The sequence below is a fragment of the Arachis hypogaea genome, chromosome 9 (assembly GCF_003086295.3).
Source record: "Arachis hypogaea cultivar Tifrunner chromosome 9, arahy.Tifrunner.gnm2.J5K5, whole genome shotgun sequence".
Taxonomy (NCBI): Eukaryota; Viridiplantae; Streptophyta; class Magnoliopsida; order Fabales; family Fabaceae; genus Arachis; species Arachis hypogaea.
In genome coordinates, this window is record NC_092044.1 from 12,902,906 (window position 1) to 12,927,345 (window position 24,440).

General features: G+C 32.2%; 1 pseudogene; it reads right to left on the reverse strand.

Annotated features, from left to right (window-relative positions):
• Positions 1 to 9,729: 9,729 nt before the first annotated feature.
• Positions 9,730 to 24,316, reverse strand: LOC112710430 (disease resistance protein RML1B-like; annotated as a pseudogene).
• Positions 24,317 to 24,440: the final 124 nt, after the last annotated feature.

Below are 24,440 nucleotides of genomic sequence, written 5' to 3' on the forward strand. Positions count from 1 at the left end.
AAACTTAAAAATACAACTTTGATAACATTTTTATTTAAATTTTTTAAAATATTTGTTCGACATCTAATTTTCCAAAAACACAACATTCGAATAAAAAATATACGTCTAACAGATTTAATAACAAAGAAAAAATATTTATTTTTTTAGTAGCTTCACTGAATCTAATCTATGAACTTTGAATTGATTTCAATCCATATATTTTTTTTTAGTTTTTACAAAAAAAAAATTAGTTCATTGTTTTGGTACTTATATAAAGATTTAAATTTAATATCTAATGATATTTGATTTTTTTTTACTCTGTTGTGTCCAAAAAAATATATTTGGCCATTTTAATATTAAAAAACATTATAATTATCAAATTATCGTAACTCAAAATTCATTATATATACCTTTTCTTTTATAATTTATATATAGATAATAATATTATTATTTCTAAATCTTGTTACTCTATCATAATTTATTAAGAATTTTATACTATATTTTAATACGTAAATTATAGTAGGGTAATTATTTTACAAAAATACACAAATTACGCTATATCTTATCACTGTTTACTTGTAAATTTAATAGTATTTTTTAACACATAAATAATAACAGGATAGTAAATTTTTAAAATTTTACACAAAATTCACTAGACATAATTTGTTAACACAATTGTCGCTAAACATGATTTATGTCCATCATGGATTTCAATAATTTTTCCACCATCACATACTAATAAATTTTATTTTTTTTCAATACATAATTAAATTTAAATTACTAAAAATGACATTTTTAAATTTTTTAACGCTGTCGTTCTGTGTACATATATTTGGTCATCTGTTTAAAACCGAATTAACTACTAATTTAGTCCTCACACAACTAAAGTTATGTTCACTTCCTTATTGTTTTGTTTAGCTTTTTCTTCAAGGATCTTAGTTAAATTTCTTTTCATATATGCCTATGTATGCAATCTTATTTTTAGAGGCCTAATACCTCACCACCTTTAATTTACGAACTTAAGCATAAAATTTTGTGTGGTAGGATGTTACACTTTTTATATCATATGATATTATTTTAACTTTAAAATAATTTATTTTGGTATAAATTTGATGTAACATTTATTAAATTTAATTTTAAAAGTTAAATTTGTATTAATATATTATATAAATTTTATAAATTTGTACCATCTAATTTTATATCTGGTCAATCCAATTTAATTTGATTTATTTTGGATCAATTTAAGGTCGGGGTAAAATAAATTGAGTGAGATATTAGAGATCCAAATCTAATTGAAGCATGTCCAGCCTGACCCATGTGCACCACTACTTGAATTATAGTATCAATATTAGGATAATTTAAATGTTAGGAGCATAGTTATCATAATCAAATCGGTAATCGAATCGGTCATACTACCAGATTATTGGTTCAACTAATAGATTACAAGTTGAACTGATTAATCCATTCATAACTAAATAATTATATAAAATTTAATTTAATTTTTTATTTTCATAATAAATATCTTTTTTAGTAATTTTATTTTATATTCAATTAATTATTAATTTTAAATTTTAATAACTCATCAATTAGTTTATATTTATTATAACTCTTCAAGTATTTATAAATTTATATTTATTATACTATTTAAGTATTTATAGAAAAAAAATAACAATCATAGAAATAGAAAATATATTATAGTTAATAAAATACTATTTTTAAATTTATAAATATAATTTAATTTTATTTACGTAAAATATTTAATAAAAAAATTATGATAAAAAATAATATTTTTTTTAGTTTAATTGAGCTTGATCAAGGTTTGATCGAATCAGTTTAACCAATTTTAAATAAATTTGACTGAATTTTATTGTATTTAACTAAGTTTGACTGGATTAATTATTTGACTAGTTCAAATAATAATCCAATTCAAACTAATGATCGGATTTCAATTCGAATTTGATAACTTTGATTAGGAGTATGTTTGAATTTTATTATAATTTTGGAACAAAAAAAATATTTTGCTTTTTTTAAGCAAAGTTTTTTTTATTAAAAATAAAATTAAGACTTGAACCCGTAACCTCTAAATGAGTATAAAGAGACTATGCCATTCAAATAAAATTATACGTGATAAATTATGAATTTTTATAGGTGTGTGTGTTAAATATAAAGAAAGAGCCTTACATTTTTTACAACTTAATATAATCATCATTGACCACAGGAATATTGTTTATATAAAGAGGAGTTTTAATTTTAAAACTAAACAAAATATATTTTTTCAATATAAATAAAGTCAAGTGAAACAAATTTTAAGCCAACATTTCTACTTTAAAAAATTCAAGATTTGTAACTATACATTATTTTTGTTTTAATTTTTAATTTTTTTTATCTCATAGTCTTCAATCTATTATAGGATGAGAAATCAATAAAATCATTTAATATATAAATCTAAGTATTTAACTGTTATGAATCTTATAACTGAGCAATTATGAATATTGAAAATAATAAATTAAATAAAATAAAAATAATCATTTTTTAAATTAAATATGCATGGAGTAAAAAGAAGTAATAAAAATATAAAGAGAAATATAGGGATGAGTTTTATATTTATTCTTATGTAAAATTTTGATTATGGATTATGAAGTTTTGTTTTTTATTTTTTATTTTTTTTATTATTGAAGATAGGGAGATTCGAATTCGCAATTTTTTAGATAAGTATAAAAGACTATATCATTTGAGTTATAATTTGTTGGCTTAGTTGTGAGTTGAGGGTTTTGATTATGGATTATGAAATTATGTATAAAGTAACATGTTCATGACATATTTAAATACTATAGTCAAAAAAAGAAATCATCACTTGCAATGCAAGTATAAAAAACCTTAGCTAATTTTTTTGTTCAATTCATCAAGAATTAAGAAACTATGCATTTTCAGTTCAAAAGAGTAGTTATGAGACTATCAACAATTTTATTACAATTTTATATCTATATATACATACATATTTGTGTAAACATGTAAATTAAAGTGTTCCTACTAATATTTTTAAAAAATATATAAAAGTATATATATATATATATAATATATATCTTCATTGAAAAATTGTATTTATTTTCATATTAAAAAAATGTATTATCTATTTTTAATTTTACAATCAAAATGTGTCACATGTCACTTTTTCATTGTAATTGAAATCAAATCTTTTCCTCCAAAATTAAGGAATTCTCCTCTCTTCCTTACTAATTTTAAAACCAAAATGTGCCACATGTCACTCTCTTATTGTAATTGAAATGAAATCTTTTCCTCCAAAATTAAAGAATTTTTTCCTCCTCCTTACTAATTTTACAACCAAAATGTGCTACATGTCACTCCCTCATTGCAATTGAAATGAAATCTTTCCCTCCAAAATTAAAGAATTCTCTCCCTCCTCCCTCATCTTTTATCTATTTCTCTCATTCCTCCCACTACTCTATCTATTTTATAACATTATTATCAATATCAATGACTAATTACTAATTTGACAATCAAAATGTACAACATGACATTCTTTAATTGCATTAAAATTAAAATTGAAATCGAAATATACTTACATTTTATCATATATTACTATCTAATTTAATAATCAAATGTGTCACATGATACTCTCTTGTTAAAATTGAGAGAATTTTTTTTTCAAAATTAATAAACTCTCTTCCTAAATTCTCTCATCTATCTCTCTCTATTTTTTTCTTTCTCTCTACTATTTTTACTCTATATATAATTTATATTTTATATTAGTAATTTGACAAATCAAAATATGTCGTTCGATATTTTTTTACAATTAAAATAAATTTTTTTCTTCCAAAATTACCAAACTCTCACTCTCACTCTCATTCTTCATTTTTATCTTTCTCTCTCTTTTCTCTCATTCTCTATTTTTTCTATTTTTCTCTTCTATAAAAAACAAAATTAACAAAATAATATAATTTAAATAAAAAATATTATTATTATTGTTATTATATACATAGTTTTTTATTTAGTTTTAAATTTCCACCGCTTATCTTTCTAATCTATATTTTTATTTCTCTTCTTTAAAATATTTATTACATATAATTTGGAGAGAATACTAATGTTATCATTAAAAGTTAGAATCAGGATTCAACTGTTTTAAAAAAAATAATTTTGAGTTAATTTTATAACATTCGTATAATTTTTTTATGCTAATATCTAATTATATTTTTATATACATAGGAAAAAAATATTATTTTTAAATAACAAGTATAAAAATTAATTATTTCTATTTGTATAACAGACTTAACAGTTAACACCTAATTAAATATAAAAGTATACACGTTAAATTGTTTTAAATTTTAGATAACAAATGTTAAAATTAATTATTAATAAAAAATTAGACTTTTTCATATAAAAATAATAACTAAAAATATTATTATTTAATTTTTTATCTACAGATACCTTGGTCTTCTTAACTAGAGACTTTTGTCAACCTATGACTTTTTTTTGTAAAAGTAGTTTGATTTTATAAATCTTTTGTGTCATGCATAATCTATACTATCAGAACAAAATGAACCATAATTTTAAAAAATTTATATTTCTGTAATATTATTATGAATAAAAATACTAGTATTTTAAAAATTTTGCTAACCTATGTCATAAGGGTACTTTTAAAAACACCAACAGAAAGAAGGTTTGACAAAAAATTATTGAAAGGTTATTTTTTTATATTTTTAATATATTAAATATATTAAAAATATTTTATTATTATTCTCTTAACATATTTTTTTAAAATACAAGTTAGCTAATTTTTTTATGTTATATATATATATATATATATATATATATATATATATATATATATATATCAATTTTTTAAATTAAATTTTAATACAAATAAATTTACATGTACATCTAATTACTAATATCATATTATAAAAAATAACTATTTTTTACCTTGATCATATGAATGATTATCTAAACAAACCGACAATTAAATAATTGTATAATATATTTTACCATCAATACATCAAAATTAAACTCTAATTTATATCTAAAAGTATAAGATAAAAATAAATATTAAATCTATTTAATAAAAAACAAAACATTACTATAGCATTATAAATTAATGAATTTATTTAGTTAAAGTTTATATATATCCTTGAGTTTTTTTTACTCAACTTATTATTATTATTATTATTATTATTATTATTATTATTATTATTATTATTATTATTATTATTAATTTATAAAAAGTTAACTTAATAACTACGTTATTACTTATTAATATATTAATATTGATAATAATAAATAAATAATTATTTAATATTTAATATTTAATATTTAATATTTTTATGTTATTTATTTTTATATATTTTAATATATTTATACAATTTTTTTATTATTTTTATATGCTATATATTTACTCTCATAATTTAAAATTTTTGAATCCATTATTGTTAATTTATCATAAAATATATAATAATTTCACATAACAACATAAAATATATAATAATTTCACATAACAAATTATTACTATTTTTTTTGACAAGAATTATTACTTAAACTCATTCTAAAAAATTAAGCCAGTCAATAAAAATAATTTTTGTCAGTCTAATTTGGATCTTTTTTTGTAGAACAATCAAACTAAGCCGATAAATGATAACAAAAAAGGAAAAACAGAAAAAAACCTAGCAATAGATTAGTTTGGTTTGTCTTCATCTCAGCTAAACTAAATTTTACGCCAACAGAGATGCACCTTTAGTTCAAGCTGGACATAAAAGACATCTACTAACCTATTATACATGGCAACTTTTCAACCCGTTGCAGGTCTTTCGTAAATCTTAATTTTTGGTGTTCACTCAAACCAATATCACATCAATCTGCACCATTTATATATTTTAATTTATATCTTCATGGTCAAAACGAACTGGAATATCACGTTCCGCTTAGTACAATGCCATATCAGAACCTCTTCCTAAAATATATTCTTGATAGTATTTACAAAGGTATTTTACTTATGACTACCACTAAAGATGACAATTTAAAAATATACTTAATGCATTTGCTGGAGTTGAAGGAAAGATGAAGGAGGTTTTTTTTTTTTTTTTCCAGCTCAGGCAACAAGTCACGTCTCAATCTGTTATTTTTGTGATTTTTGACAGACATAAGTCAATTAATTCTATCCTAAACACTGGTAAAAGTGGCTGACAAGAGCCCATGTCTTCCAAAACTTTTATACACGATATATTGGGGCCAATTTCATAAAGCACGGCAAGAATAAGGACTTGATGAAAGTATATGTTGATACAACATATTCGAAATCTTGTAGAGAGTTTGTTTATTACTTTAATAGGTTGAGAGCGAAGAACGTTGCTATCACGATCGGGCTACATGTTCACATTGAAAGCAGTATGCTGACGAGGGGTTACATGTTTGGACACATAACCACAAATATTTCTAAATGCATCAATAATGTCGTGAAGGCTTCAGGTCATGTGGCGCCTTGGCGGTCAATGTTGAGGGGTACGGCAGAAAGTGTCTGTAGCGGCGCGGCAGATGAGAGAGGATGGAGAGGGAGAGAGAGGAAGAGAAAGACCGATTAGAGGTGTTCGTGACGGTTTGAAATTTTTATTTGCTTTGTATTTGAAATTTTATTTGTTTTGTATTTAAAATTGAAAATAATTTTATAATTAATTAATTTAATTATCATTTAATATTAATTTTAAAAATATGACACTATACACATTATACACTAATTACATTGGTTTTTCGTACTTTCTCTTTGTAATATGTCAATAGCTCTCTTGTTAAGTTGACATACTTCCATTTGGATAAGTTTTTTGAGAAGAAGAGCAGAGAGGCGAATTAAACCCTAAAGTGGTTCTTGAGATTCACGGTTTGCACCAATTTAGTCCCTGACTTACCAATTGCACCATTTATGTCCCCGACTTTGTAAAAATTGCACCAAAGTCATCCCTAACCATATCTCCGGGCAAATTAATGAATGCCAGCAGTGACCTGGCATTGAGAAGCCACGCCCGCCCAACCTTCTTTCTTTCTTCTCTTCTTCTCTGAAACCCAGTCCAGCCCGCAGACCTCCACACCAACCTTCCGTCAGTCCGTCCGTCCCTACCGCCGGCGACCACCGTCGCTAACCCTCCCTTCTCCCTTCTTCCTTTTCTTTCTTCCCTGTTTCTCCATTTCTTTCCTCCTGTACGCAACACCCCTGTTCGTGGCGCCACCTCTGTCTGCACCTTCCAGTTCCGGTGAAAACCACCAGCGGCGGCGAAACTCTGTGCCGCTACGACACTACCTCCGCTCCTTACGCTATCTTCTTTTTTCACTCCTCAACGCAGGTTCCATTCCATCCTCTGTGTCTGTTTCTTTTTTTCTAATTATTTTTTTTATTTCAGTGCCTTTTGATTCTGCTTTTACTGATCTTGTTAGACTTAGTCTAGTTGATTATTTGTGTTTCTGGACTGAATGTGTATTGGCTGGTTGAAATTTTTGGGTTGATTGATGCTTACATTAAACTGAAATTGCTGTTTATGAATCCTGCATACAACCTGTTCGATAAATTACCTGAAAGTTAAATCTTATGTCTGATCATCATAGGCTTCAAATTTTGTTTTTATTAGGCATTGTAACTCATATTGTGCAGTTTTCTATAAGTTTTTATGATGATTGAGATTGAATTTTGGTTATGCACTTGGTGAATGTTCTTGCTTAACACTAAATTGAACTGAAATTTTAGATTTCATTCCTTATTTGGTGTTATATGTTAAGTGCATACAGAGTTAGCAAGTGAATTGATGATATTGCGTATCTATGTAGTTGTTGAACATAAATGATCATATACACAATCACACGAAGGTGACGATGCCATGCTAAAAATTGGGATTAAAACTAGGTATAGGGACCACATTGGGTCAAACAGTTTCAATTGCCACCTCAACTTGCCGTTATCTACGCCAGCGTGGCTTCTCAGTGCCAGGTCACTGCTGGCGTTCATTAATTTGCCCGGAGATGTGGCTAGGGACGACTTTGGTGCAATTTTTACAAAGTCGGGGACATAAATGGTGCAATTGGTAAGTCAGAGACTAAATTGGTGCAAACCGTGAATCTCAGAGATCACTTTGGGGTTTAACTCGCAGAGAGGCTCTAGCATAGATTCAGGTGGGGATTGAATTTTGACGAATACTAAGAAAGGCTATTGTTTCAACTCTAACCGTTCATCTCCAAGAGTTTTTTTTTGGAAAGTAAAGATGAGAGCAAAAATGTCAATGGCCGTATACAACTAATAACTTTGTTAGTTGGTTATGGTTTCTGTGATTAATCTAAGTCTGACACTTTGTGTGGCAGTTAGAGTTTTTGTGCCTGGAGAATATTGCACGAGTTTGTTTCTTCTTCCTTATAGCGAGTGCATCCCTTCCTTCCCAGATGTACTTTCCCACAGGGTTGTACTATGCATTAGAGCTCATATTTTAGAAGCGGTTTCAAGAATGAAAGGAATCTTTTGTATTGTAGAATTGGGATTGTCAATGCTGTGGCATGAAACCTAGACTCAATTCAAGATTTTACTCTCAAACTTGCAAGTCCCCATCCTCTTCCAAGTTAATGATAGACAAACACACTCAACCTTTGGACTCGATTAAAAGTTTCTTGCCAATGCTAAGTTGCTAACTAGAGCTTGTGCCCTATTTTTCTTATTCATTCTAATTTATTGTTATATTTCCTTATCATCATAATCTCCTTTTTCTTATGACGTATTCTTTCCTTACAACTAGTCTGAAATACTCATTTTAAGGTTGAATGGTCAAATCTATTTTTAATGACAAATTACTTTTGTCATAAAGCGTCATCTCTCATCTTAAAGCAATTTGAATATAATAATTTTTAGTTATTATTTTTAATATTTATAGTAATGAGACTAGTATTAGTAAAACAAGACCGTATCACTTTTTTTTTTGGTCTAAGGAAAGAGAAAGAAAAAAAAACTCAACAAAAAAAAAAAGACAACAAACAAAGCTAAGAAGCCAAGGCAATAGCTGAATCCTTCTGGATAAGGTGCAAGGTCTCCTTAAGTGAATCAAACCACTCCGGCGAATGAACATCCCATCTTTTGGAGCAACCAAATTAAATGTTGCTATTTTATAATCCATTAAATAAAATAATTAAAAATAATATAAATTTAAATTGAGTTGAAACCAGACATTAGAGTGACAACTCTCACATCGAGTCTTCAATCAATTTTTGATATATAGCCCTACAAATACTTATGTAATATTTTATGAGACCTAAAATAAAATTGAACTAAAATCAAACATTGGAAATATATTTAAGTAAGACAAAAAAATGTGAAAAAAAATATTAAATGATAAAAGATCATACTTTATAAAACCATTCAAAAAAGATGAGAAGATCAAATTTCAAGAATTGAGTGTTAAAAACTTTGACAAAAATCTTTCGCAATTAATAAGATAAATAAAGTAAGAGAATTTTTAAAATGTTAAACTACTCTGTTAGTCCTTACACTTTAAAAATTTTTAATTGATTCCTACACTAGTTTTAAATTTGTATTCACATCCTTACCCTTCGAAACACTTTTAGCTTAATAGACATGTTCACTAATGGTATGAGATGAATGAAAACATTTTTGTAACGTTTACCATTAAAAAAATCTAATGATAAATTTACAATCAGTACAAAGATCCAATTAAAAACTTCTAAAATGTAAAGACCTAATTATAAATTTAAAAAAACTACCAGAAATAATTTTTTTTAAAACAATTAATTGAGAGATACAACTAGAGAGATTGCAAATATGGATTCTAATCTGGTCATACATTTGTACTTGTGGCTAGTCTTGCTCACACTACGTAGGAGATTTATCTATCTACTATTTTATCAAGATTGAACGGGTGTTTAATATACCACTACAATAACGAGCATTTGATACGCCTAAAGAAACCTCATTGATAAATGGCTAGGTAATTCCTTCCCTTCAGCACCTTCCGTAAAATAATTACTAACCAACAGCCATGTCCTGATCCAACATTCTTCCTTCAATGCTGATAGATCCTCCCAAAAATCATCTTTTCTTTCGCCAAAGGTGGACCATAAACAGTACAAAAAGCACAAACAAATTTGAACTCCTTCAATCTTCCTATCATTGCCACCCATTTCATCCCTTTAATGACCCGAACACTCCATAAAATCATTGTGCCATATTCACAAGATTCCTCCTGTGTGGTTCACAGATTCAATAGCCACCGAATGCATATCACTTCCTCCCTAAATCTTGTTGCTATATCTGTAGACATAACATCCTTTTTTTTTTCTTTTTTGTCTCCATCACCCCCACAAAATCCATCCTTTGCCTTTTGCACTTATTGTTCATCATCAAAAACCTCCCAATCCCCGCACCCCCAGAAAGCAAAACCCCTCGCATCCCAAAAAGCTATGTTTAGAAAAGATTTTACACCAGTTATTAACACTATCAAAATCAATAGCACGAGATCATATGTAACAATAATGTTTATCAAAGATATCATTTCCAAATTCAATTCCTCTCGGTGGAATTCGTTTTGCAATAGCTAGGATCCAGTAACCATAACCCAAAGTTCCATTTCTTAACTGAAAATCTGATGTTCCAAAGGGTTTACCAGGTGGACTCCAAACCCTTTCAACTGCACAGTCACATTCTCCAATCCAGCAGATATCGACACAGCCGAGACATTGATTTGGAACATTCTTCGAGTTTGAACTTTTCTTTTCAAGAAGTTTGCACAACGTTGGTCATAAATCAAACACACATGGTCTGATGAAATCACACTTGGTGATCTATCCAAGGACACCTCTACACTCTCACCTTCATTGTCACTGATGGAAAACAACAACATGAAACCCTCTGATGGAACCTTAGGAACAACGAAGCACAAAACATAGCTCGAATTCGGGGCATATGGAGTAGAATAGAGATCAATGGTAAGGTTATCTGTTGTTGTCTGATACTCTAGCCACTCCGGAACGGTGCTCCCCGGGTAAAACATACGAGGCTTTGTGTGCTCCATGATTGTTGGAATCTTCAACATGATCTTGTCCTAGCACGGACAAATGTCGCATTGCAAATCTCACGATGTTGATATGAACATTCAACGCAATAGCATTGCGAAATTGTTCATGCAACATCAAACAGTTCCAGAACACAACCCTTCTCTTGTTCTCCTTCATTTGTTCATTGATGATAGGGAACAGCATTGTCTTTAAAGACGTGCAGTTATCTGCATCTAATGTTTCCACAGAGATGGGAAGTTTTGGCAGAGTTTCAAGGCTCTTGCAATTGCTTACGTCAAGATATTTCAAACTTGTAAGATGCTTGATGCTTGTGGGCAAGCTCTTGATGTCAGAGTTGGCTAAATGAAGCTTCTCAAGTTCACTTTGATATCCAATCGATGAGGGAAGTTCTTGGATAGACGTGTGTCGTAAATCCAGTTCAATCATATTTTTTGATGTCAGTGAGAATTTCTTTAATCTCTTGCAGTGAGAAAGACTCAGATAACGAAGAGATATCATGTGAGTACTGCTTTGAAGATTGGTAAGGGAAGTGCACCAACTCAGATCCAATATCTCAAGCTTGTTGAGAGAGAAGACAGAAGGATGCATACCAGTCAAATGTATACAGTATTTGAGATCCATTACCTCAAGATTTGTGGCTTTTGATAAGTCTGGAATCTCCTTCAATTGTGAGGAATAAGGGACCTTAAGGACCTTCAGAGCTACAAGATTCTGTACCAATCAAAACAAACTATAATATCAGATATTGAAGTGCTTTATTTCATATATAGATTAGATTTATAGGTGTTTTTAGAGCAAATAAGTTCTTTATCCTCTACCTTATTCAATACTCAACAATGGCATTAAAATTACTAGGAGCCTGACAAAGTTTAAGTTTTCAGCAGCAATTAAAAGGCAAGAACAATTTTATTTCCCCTTAGAAATACTTCAAACAATTGTTTCATTAATTAAATTAGATGGCAAACAATGGGAAGTAAGGCAATTCCTCCCTTATTCGAGCTTGGGTTACATCCTTTTTCCTAAGTAAGCATCAAACGAATGAAAATGTTTTTACTACACTAGTTAGCAACAAAACTATTATGTACAAATAATTCTCAATAAGCAAAAGTGACAGTGAATATATATTAACATAATTACCTGGACACCATGCCAAAGTTCTTCCACTTGACTATATGGTAACTCCAATATAACAAGGTTTTTAGCTGAAAATTTATCTGGTAAAGATTTAAGAGGGTAATAAGTCCAGCGAAGATATCTTATTCCAGTTGGCAATGATTGAAGCCCTTGAGGCAACCTTATGAGGTCATGCTTTCCATAGAAGTCAAGAAATTGCAAGTTATTCATCTTAGAAAATACCCAAGGGCTTAACTGGATGTCCTGAGTGGTTGTTTCTGAATAGTTTAAGCTTATGCTTCTAATGGCCTCTGTCCCCTGCTAGGAAAGTATAGTCAAAAAATAATAATAAAACAGCAAATTACATTCATACTCTCTCAAGTTTATCAAAATTACACACACCACCTATATTTGACCAGTATATATGTCTCCTCTGTTGCATCATAAAATTGAAATTGCACTAAAAATTGGTTGTAAAAGGTCATTTTTAGTCCCCCACAATTGCTCTATGAATAGAGAATTTGTAGAGAGAGAAAAACAATAACAAAAACTCCTTTTAATGTTAGTATGAAGGGTATTTATGTCATTTGAATTGAATAAAGTAAAATAAATAAAAAACGTTAAACAAAGGTGACAAACACATGTATAAAGATCTGTTAGTTACATTATCACCAACAGAGTCTTTGAACCGGTCATCAACATATAAAGGAAATGGAGTGAGGCTTGAAGACCTGTTGTTGAATCAGTTGGTGCCATTAATTCTGTTGAAGGCAGGGCAATAGGAAATCTCTCTCTATACGAAATATCTTGAAAGGCGAAGAGCGCCTAGTTTTGACTTTCTGCTCGTACTTCCTCTATTCTTAGTGTAGTGATACAGTACTAGTGCAAGAGCGCTTACAGCAGCTCATAGCTATTGGTGGCTCCCTTCTCTTTAAGAAAGAGGGAAGGACTCACCGCTATGGAAAACACTACGGCTGCGGTGGTTTCCCTTAACCAAGCCACTGCCTATGAGTCACCAGCTCATTTTTCAACAGGCACGCGGTTAGAGCCGTGGGCTGGGCTCCTCCCACTGCTTGGGGAATTCCTAAATATAAGACTATTAGAACACCCCCCTCCCCCCACTATTTAAAAAAAAGGATTTAATTGAATACGAAGGAGTCAAAGAATGTAAACCAAAATACCAAACCAAAGTAGATTGGTTTTTTTTTTTTTTTCATTCCCAAAGAAGTGTCTTTTTTATCCGAATCTTCTTCCATAATGGTAAGCAACAGCAGTATTATTGAAACAAATACACCAATCACTTTTCATATAAGAAGTCGAGTAGGCAGATTGGTGCGAATGGAGAAGAAAAAAAAAAGATTGAATTACAAATATTTTCTGGGGATATCCATTTTCCTGGCAAAATGGATAAGGTATACCGACACAGTGGTATTTTTATACAACCCGAAAGGTTAAAAAAAGAATAAGTTTTTTGTTTAGATATGCAGTTAGTGTAATGCAAGGGAGGTGAGTGCAAATTAATCAAATAGAGGGGTGTTTGTTGTGTGTGGTTTTGATAAACCTTCGGAGTAGGTCCAAGTGTAACTTACCCAAATAATAATAACAAAAAAAAAATGTACATCACATTTTAAGTATTAAATTTTTCTCTATGATATAACTAACATATATGTTATAAAGAAGTTTGGCCTTTACCTGATTATATTTCAGTACATGATAAATGTCATCTGGATTCCATAATCGACTATGCTTGCCAGGTTCTTCAACAGATTCTTGGTGAACAATCTCCCAAGCCATTTCTTGTATAATATATTGCATTGTTACAACATCCTCTTTAGAAATGGTTATGAAAGCTAGATCTTCAAGTCTTTTTAATGCTGCATGTACTTGATATTCACCATCTTTCAATAAAGTTTTTAGGTAATTCACTTCCAACTTTATTCCGTCAAAAAAGCATGCAATATCCAAAAATATGGATTTTTCCTGGCGATCTAAGTCGTCATAACTCAGCCTCATCATATCAAAAACCTTTTTATTCGATATCTTCCCAAGTCTCTCTAATTCTCTTTCCCATATCCTCTTATCTTTTCCATGAAGTAGATGACCCAAAGTCTTTAGAACCAGTGGAATGCCTTTTGCATAATTGACCACCCTCTCTGCTAGCACCCTATACTTTTCAACTTGATTTTGTTGAAATGCAATCAAATTGAAAAGCTGAAGTGCTTCATCAAAATCCAATGGTTCCACCTTGTACACAGCATTATCAGAAGCATAGTTTGCAAGCACTTGCCTATCTCTACTTGTTACAATAATTCTACTTCCTGATCCAAACCATTGAGGATTTCCAACTAAAATTTTCAATTGCTCTGATTCAGCAACATCATCAAGAACAATAAGAACCTTCATATGACCAATTCTCTTCTCAACATAAGTAGGCAATCCATTTTGTGTGTAAATTTCAAGATTTTCACCTAAGAGTTTGGAGAAGAGTTCACTCTTCAAATAAATTATTCCATGTCTCAGGGATTCTTCCCTTACGTTTCCTAGAAAAACAACACTTTCGTATTCATCACACAGTAGGTTATAAACTTCTTCAGCAATTGTTGTCTTTCCTATACCACCCATTCCCCAAATCCCAATCACACGGACGTTTTCTGGCTCTTCGCGTAGTAAGAATTCTACACGAGCAATTGATTTGCCAATTCCAACAAGTGCTCTTGAATAAACTTGGCGCATTCTTTTCAACCTATTATTCACGTGTTGGATGATTTTTTCAATAAGCTCATCATCATTCCTATGCAACAAACATAAGATATCAGACAAAATGTGTAAACTTCAATGCTATTATCATGACTAATTTATGTTTAATATTTAGTCATTTTTTAAATTTAAAAAACTTGTGACCAAAGCAACCAACTACTTTTGCTACATGGGACGTTTTCTTTACTAGCTCCATTCCAGCATTAAGATCAGGTCTCCATTCACTTTATGAATGGGTAATTACTTTTTTTTATTTAGCCCTATTCTGACCTATTTAGGACAGTGCCTCTACCCACTTTATCGATGGAGATTATCCTTACCAGCTCTATCTAACCCTAAAGCCAGGGCCTCCTTCCATTTTGTTGAATGGAGACTTGCTTTTTATCTAGCCCTATTTCGGCCTTTTAGGCTAGGGCCTCCACCATTTTATGGGTGGGGAATTATCCTTTGTCTAACCCCATTTGGGCCATTTAGGCTAGGGTCTCCACCAATTATATGGATAGGAGTTTATCTTTTGAAAACATCTACTTAACTTAAATCAATATTGTCAATAAAAGGAAGTGCATATTGAAAAGATGCTAATCATCGATTGATAGTAGAAAATAACATACTTTGGCTAATATAGTCTCTATTCATAGATAGCAAGATATTAGAGAAACTAGGATTTATCACCAGTTTCTTGGTTTTTGGTTCTTGGCTCATGGATACATTGTTCTTACTAAAGTTGTGATTCAAACATCTCTCTCTCCTTTCAATTGACTATAAAATACATTTTTCAAGCGAAGACAATCGTTTAGCTTATGAGCTCCTGATTCATGCATAATACAAAAGTTTAGATCTTGTTTCTCGTTCTTTGGCTCTTTGTCCTTAAGATACCTTCACTGACCCAATCATCCACTAGTTGACCCAGTTCCTCTCCTACCAAAGTGACTAGAGGTAGGTCATTCATTTGTTTTATGTAATCATTTTAGGCTCCTCCTCATGTTCCCAGTGTGATTCTTACTTTCTCCCCCCACTCTTCTCTTCCTTGGTAGTCTTCATGACCTCTTCTTGGCTTTTCTATCTTAGGCCATCTTGAATAATCAGTATCTTCCTCGTTGCTTCTCTGTTTCTATTCCGTGAACACTGATAGTGTTTGGTTAGTGTCTATGTCTACCAGAGACATAAAAACAGTGGCACGTCCACCATTTGTTAGATGAAACACAAATTTTCAATAAACACAGTGGCACACAAGTGCACACAAGTGTCTCTCCTTCTCCTTCAAGCTGAGATACATATTTTAAACATGGACATAGTTTGTAAGACACGTTTTCCCTTATCTTCTTTTCTTATTTCCAATTCTAATCCTCTTTTCTTATTTCCAATTTTATCCATCATCTTTTAACATTAATTCACCTCTTTTCTCCTCATACCTTCCTTCTTCTCACCCTCCACTGATCCTCCCTACCTCCCACCCAAATCTGACACCTCTCATCCTCCTCCTTGCCTCTCTTTGCCGCCTTCCCTCCTCTTCCCCCTCGCTCTTTTTGTCACCTCCCCTCTTCTCCCTCTCCCTCCCTTTCTCTTGTTTTGACTTCCCTAATCCTCCCCCCCCCACCTTACGTCTCTCTGCGAATCTACGCCGTGCCCCTTCTCCTTCCGCCTCAACCTCCTCCCGGCCGCCCTTGACTTCATGCTCCTTCGCGTTCCTCGCCTGTCATCGTCGCCCTCTTCCTTCTTCCCTCTACCTCCTCTTCCTCCTGTATGTATGTCACGTTTGGATCAGCTCTATCATCGTCATGTTGAGTTTGTGAGCATTCAAATATGCTTCGTTTTAGTTATCATCGCTTTCCGCCATTGCTAGATCTCCTCCAAACACCCTCTGCCTCTGTTGTCATTGTATTACTCCCCCCTATCTTTCTCTCAAACATCTTGTGTCAAGTTTTTGCTTATTGTTCAATTAAACCAATTGCATTTTGTTTTGAAAATCGTTTTTTTTTTTAAATTGAATCTGTTTGAATACGAGTGGTTAAGATGGTAATTTGAGATGTGAGAAGTTACCGACACAAGATTTGAGTGTCAGTTACGAATGTTCAAATTTTGAAACACATACATTCTCTCTCATCACACCTTCAAATACACATTTTCAACCTTCTATTTGCCACTCTTTACCAATCCTAAAATTGGACCTTCACTCTCTTCTTTCTCAAACCTTCTACTCACTTCATCATCACCTTCTTTTCATCTCCCAATCTTCTCTATACACCATGGATCAACAAAACATTCATGGAATCCATATCCCCTCAAGAAGGGAATATGACCATAAGATGTTTACTTCAGAAGCAAAGCAGAATCTGTACGGGACTAAGTTCAATCAAAGGGATGTATGCCCTGGAAAAGTGTTGCCACTAAATGTTTTAAATGGAATTCCTATGGTGGAGGAGGCTTTGCAGTTTTAGCAATGGAGAAGGTTTATAGCCTTGTGAAAGGTCTACTACCTAGTAAGGGCCTTCAACTGCTTCTTAAGAGGAAGGAGGGCAATAGCTACCTGAGATTCTTCGTGCAAGATAGGCACTTCACCCTTTAACTGTATGATTTGGCTGAGATCGCTGGATCGGTGAATGCTGGAGTTGAATGTCTAAACAAGGAGGATTTCTTAGATGATGTAGGGACTGATGCTGAGAATGTCCACTTGGTGCTCACTGGGAAGGTTATGGAAATTGAGAAAATCCATACCACACAGCTTCCACCTAGGGCAACAGCTTAGTACATGTGATTCACAGCACCATTCTGCCCCAAAAGAGGAATGCCAATGTACTGACCCCATAGGCTTCTCTATTTCTGTCTTCTCATCGTAAGGAGCATCAATCTTCCTCACTTCATCATGGAGCATATGCTAAGGAAAGGGTAAGTTGACACAAGGAAGAATGTTGGTGCGCGATATGGAATGCGGCTCACTGTTGTTTTTTAGCACAATGGAATGGACTTGTCTGAGGAGTTGTATATATATAAAATAGAGTTGTTCTCTTTCAGCACCTTCAAAAGTCAAGTTTCTGAGATGGTTGTCGCTAAGGAACCTCAGATTTGGGAGAAAAAGAAGCAAGCACAGAAATGAAGGCCCTAAACCATAATCTCAGAAGGCTCCTTCACCACCAAGACAGTCTGTGAAAGTTGTTGAGGTTTATCCTAGTGTCTTAAGGCAACCAATGCTCAAGCTGGTAGCTACAACAAGACTTAGAACTCAAATCATTCATGACACTGGTGCTGAAGCTGAAAGCAGTAAACCTCAGAAGGCAGTCTCTCAGCCACCCATTCCTTCACCTAAAACTGTTTCTCTAAGGACTTCGAGGGTGAACACAGGGCTGCGAAAAGAAAGATTGTGATAGAACTTGAGAGTTCTGAGTCATCTAATGAAACTATTGGAGAAGCTCTGAGAAGAGGTTCTAAGGCTCAAAAGACTCAATCTGAGACTTCTGAAGCCCCTAAGGGTGTTCAAACAACCTCAGCAGTTGAGCAGGCACAAGTAATTTATGAAGTGCCAAGAACTGATATATCTGTTAAGCTTCATAGATAATCTAAAGTAAGTCATGCTGATATATATGGGTACCTTAGAAAGAGCTCAAGGAGAATTTGAAGTGGCTAGGGCTGGTGAAGCCACCTTAGAAAGAAACTAGGATGAAGCTTCTATAGCTTCTCCTTCACCAAACCTACTAAGACGATTTTGTGAGTAGGGGAAGAAGAAAAGAGTTCTCACTGAAGCTAAGAAGAGCAATGCTTCCTACATCACTTTTGTTTTGTCTCTATTTGAAGCTAGTGTGACAAGTGGAGTTAGTAATAGAAGAGTTGAGGAGGTTCTAGGGAAAAGAACATCATGGGAATACAATAGTATTGAGACTGATACGATATAATGTACATTGTAGGCATCCCAACAACTTGTGAGAATCTTGGCCTCTCAACATTCTGTTGAATGTGGAGAATTGGCCATGGGTCCAAGGAAGGAAGTCTTCAAGGATATTAGAATCCCTTCAATGATTCCTTTTGTATTCAAGGATCAACCTACAAATTGTAGGAAGGCCACCACCACCAAAAAGAAAAACCCAAAAAAGTGTTTGACTGCTCCATAAGCTTAATGCAGAAGTTAGGTAGTGTTCATTTTAACTGAGAAGGAAGTTCAACTATATGAGAGCCAAAAGAATATATGAACATGGCCAATAGATGGTTTCATAGATGTGTATAACTTTCAACCAAAACAACATATGCATATAATCCCTCTATTCCATATTTATGTCATTTTAACTTTTCCAGAACACTCAGATCAATGAATACCAATTATGAGAACATTAACTTCATAAAGAATTATTCATCAATATGGAATGGAGGGAGTATATGATACAAGTAATTTTAAATAATCAATTATGAGAACATTTTAACTATTGTTCGGAAAAGTAACATTACCTAAACGTTGATGAAACAAATCCTGGTAAAGTAGTTAACTCCTTAGAAGCAGATCTCCATCTTTGCACATTTTCCTCACCAATGTATTTCTCATATGCATGAAATGCATTGGTTAAAGTCCCCTTTTGATGTCGTACATCATACGGATGCACTTTATAAAAAACAGGAATAACAATCTGTCCGTATTTTGTTCTGCACTCCATTATTTTCGCAAGCTCATCCAAGCACCAACGAGAAAAAGCATAACGCTCAGAGAATATGACCAACGAAATCAACGATGCCTCAATTGATTGGAGAAGATTTTGTGAAATTTTATCCCCTGGCTCAAGCTCATTGTCCATGAAGCTGACAATTTGCTTCCGGAATAATGCCTTAGTCAAATGGCTAAGGAAACCTGTACGAATATCTGTGCCACGAAAGCTGATGAAAACATCATATTTTATTTGAGGAGCTGGTGGTGATGTCTTTGGGTATGAAGGAGGAGCATCTTGCTCTGGAATAATCAGTGTCTCAGGTACCTACATTAAATTAAGAAAAAATAACCAAGAATGCAACGAATTTGAGTTAAAAAGAAAATGTGTACCCTGTTCACCTGCTCTAGCGAGAACTCAGGAGTATAATTTGCCAGATCACCATATCTTTTCCCATTATGCAAAGATTCAGGTCCAATGTGAAGATTTGGGTCTGTTGGGATACTACAGGTGCCCTTGCTAAAGTTAGCAAATGTTTCAGGGCTTAGCTGCAACACAATAAAAGAAAATGTTAAACATTCTATGCAACATATTTTGCTAAATAAAATTAAATAATTTAAATCATTTGTAGAAATATTTTTAGAATAATGGATCTCTTTAGTTTCTATGTTAAATTTGAACTAATAAGGAAGAAAGAGATAGGTCAATTCGAGTTAAAAAGAAAATTTGTGTCTTATTTGTTAGCTCTATATTATCCCAAATTTAGTTTTGATGATTAATACAATACAAATATAATTCAAAAAAATTATTTAATGTGTTATCTAACTCTTTGTTTGAGTACACATTTGTTTTTTTCAAGAGTGTAACCAAACAAGTCTTATTAATATTTCGGAAGGGCATACTTGTAAAGCAATCATCTAAGAGCATAAATTTGAGCTTTCATCCCATCTCGGAAGTTAGATGTCACAATTCCAGACCCCAGAAGCTGAGGTATTATCCGAAAGACCTCAAAAAGCCACTACTCACAAAGGATATGTTTTGGCTCCAAAATGAGCATGCTCAATTGCTCACCAAGCTTGAACTGATTGAAGCAAGCTTTTCTCTCTCCTCTATATTGCTTTTTATGAAACTTATTGTAAATAGAAAAAAAAAGTTTGTACATGCCAAAAGCATGTCTCATTTCTATGTAATTCAAGGAATCAAGTGGCAAAGATGGAAAAAGGCTTTCAACATTCACAATTTACTAGGTATTCATAATTTTTTTCGTGTTGTTCATCTTTCTTTGATAGAAAATCTCCATAGCTCAGAAAAGAATAGATTAGTGTTTGTAATCTACGTCTATCATAATATATGTAGAACCATATTCTCAAACACAAACTAAGTGTTCCTACTTTAAGACAATACCCTGGAAGAAACCTAAGAAGTTTGAGTGTTTCTCACACAATCATATACTTCCTTTTGTAACACGAATCGATAACCAAAGAGCTTAGCCTGAGAAGACTTGAGAAGAGAATATACAAACTTAAATCCTTTGTGATTTGAATAATTGCATAGCATGGAAAAGATTAAGAAAAGATATTTGAAGTTATTAAATTATTGGATCTGAGTTGAGATAGTTTGAGAAGACTAATTGAAATACTATCTTGTATCATTGTTTGATAAACTTTCTCAAATTTTTTTTTCGTGCAAAAAAAAATAAAAAAATAAAAAATTAAAACATGATGCAACCTCCCATTCTCAAGTATCTTGAGTCATTTTATTGTTTACCTGCTCCGAGAATTCAGGAGTATAATTTGTTAGATCATCATATCTTTGCCCATTATGCAAATATTCCGGCCCCGGATGAAGATACAGGTCTGTTGAGGAACTACAGGTTCCCTTCCTAAAGTTAGCAATTGTTTCACGACTTAGCTGCAACACATTAAAAAAATGTCAAACATGCTCTGCAACATACTTTGCTAAGATGAAATAATTAAAATCTGACAAATATTTTTAGAATTTTGTTATCTGAACATGACTTTTCAAAGTTTTCATCCATATCCATACATAGAATTCACATACGAAGTGCTAGGCAATTCATGCTGTAAAATAGAAAATAAGATATTACTAGCGAAGTTGTGATATAGGTCTCCAGTTGTTTACAGAGAGATAAGCACAGAATTCTCTTATCATTGAATATGAAATTCCAAGTTATTTGCAAGAATTTTCATATAGATATGGCTTTCAGAAAAATCATGCACAAATGTAATTTTAATTTTATACAATTTCTAGCCTTTACCTTGTCATCTAGGGATTGACAAATCTCGTTAGGCCCCTGTAATTGAATTTGCTTTCCTGAGTCTTCAATATATTCTTGCCGAACAATCTCCCAAGCCGTTATTTGAACAATGCCATGGATTGATACAATATTTTCTTGAGAAATATGTACAAGGCATTTATCTTGCAGCCTTTCTAACCCAGCAGCCACTGAATTAACATGATCTTTCAATAACATTTGTATGTCACCAACTGTCAAATTCAACCCATTGAAAAAACACGCAACATACAAGAATATCTTTTTCTCCTCACGATCAAGTTCATCGTAACTACGTCTCATCACATTATGCACTTCTCTAATAGGCACTATTTTATGTTTCTCTAATAGGCTTTCCCACACTTCTCTGTCTTTTTCATGAAGAAGGTAACCCAAAACATCAAGAACAAATGGAATGCCTTCAGCATACTTGATCACCCTCGCCAACAGCGCATAACTCTCGCTTTCAAGATGTTTTTGCGTGAAGAAATTCAGATTGAAGAGCTGAAGTGCTTCATCAAACTGCAACGGCTCAAGTTTGTATATATAATCAACTTCTTTAGCAAGTACTTGCTTATCTGTGGATGTTACAATGATTCTACTACCAGGGCAAAACCATTCTCGTTTTCCAAATAAAACTTTTACTTGCTGAAAATCATTGACATCATCAAGAACAATAATAACTTTCATGTGACAGAGTCTTTTCTGAAGAAAATGGGGTAATCCATGTGAGCCATCAATTTTTAAATCTTGTTTTCCTAACAGTTCGGAAAAAAGTTGATTCCTTAATGCATGCACTCCTTTTCTGCCTGAGTTCTCTCTTACGTTTTCCAAAAAACAAGAACCTTCAAACTTGGAACGTAATCTATCAAACACTTCTAGTGCAAGAGTTGTCTTACCCATACCAGGCATGCCCCAAATTCCAATGACCCGAACATCCTCTAATGTTGGGCTTAATATTAATTCCAAAAGTGAAATTGGTTTGCCAATTCCTACAAGTTCTTTTGAGTTAACTTGCTGTCGGTCATTCAATTTCTCTAAGAGACATTTGATGACTTTTTCAATTAAATCAGCTTCAGTCCTATATAACAAAAGAATGAGAAAATCTAATGACATTATTACAAATTTAAGAGTAAATAACATGTAATTTAATTTTTAAAAGATTTATGTAATATTCGTGAAATTTAGTGTCTCAAAGATTTGGGATGTCCCGAAAGATCAAAACCGATATCATATCAGTTCCAACAAACCAAATTACATATTAAGCTATAAAAATCATACTACGTGTACACCAAAAGTCAACAACTGTATAGAAATACATATTTAATGTTCCACGAAAAAGATTCTCATCTTATTGTTAAAAACTTTGAATATACTGTTGCCTGATTATTAGCTGAAAAAATGTTTGAATCAATATGTATAAATATACACAAATACATTCTGCCTGATTTGATAAGTGATAACTGATTTCTAGTGTACACATAACATTTTTATAACTCTAAAATGAATACCAGAGGGCAACTCTTGAACATCATTTATTTGACAGGTGATAACTTACATTTTTTTTTGTGTAAATCCAGCTAAATCAGCAGATTTGTTTAAAGCACTTCTCCAGCTTTGAATCCTGACTGAGGTATACTTCTTTTCATGTTCAACAAATGGAGCACCAAAAGTTCCACTTTGATTGCGTACATGAGAGACCTTTACAGTACTGTAGAAAACTGGTATCACAATGTGGCTATCTTTTTCTTTGCACTGAAGTATTTTCACAAGCTCATCCAGACACCAACGTGAAGAAGTATAGTTTGGTGAGAATATAACCAATGAAATGAATGACTCTTCAATTGCGGTAAGAAGGGTATCCGGTATTTCATTTCCTGTCTCAATGTGATCATCTACGAAATAGATTATCTTTTCACGAGATAAAGCCTTAACCAAATGGCTGAGGAAACCATCGCGGATGTCATCACCCCTGAAGTTAACAAAGACTTCATGCTTTTTTTGAGGAGCATGTCTAGAAAGAGATGCATCTCGGCATGAAGTACCGTTTGAGTTTGCATTTGCCGCTGCACACACCAACTTAGAAACAAGCAAGAGACAAACCAATACAGAATATTTTACTTGAGAAACTTGAGCAGAAAAGGAATATGCCATTGAGTTTGAAATATGTGCACTCTGTAGATCTTTCCCTGTCGCTAAACCACAATAACTGGAAAAGAAGACATCAATGATCAAACATCTCAAATAACTTTGTATCCAACACTGATTCAAATTAACAGCCAAGGAAAGAGAGAAAAGAAAAAGAAGGATGCATTCATACTGTGTCCTGCTGGTCCTTCATTAACAGGATTTCAGATCCATCTTTGATTCTTTGCCTGGATAGCAGCTTATAGAAATCAGATTAAGCTCTTGTCCATATAGGAATCATTGTCAGATGCAATCAAATGACAATATATAGCATGTTTCTTATTAGAATGGAGTACCAAGTTACTCAAGAAAATGATTATATTGTTGACAAAATTATTCATGGAAGAAAATAAGTTTTCCTGATATACAAAAAGGCTTGATTCATTTGGACAATATTGTTAGCAACATGGTTACTTTGGGAT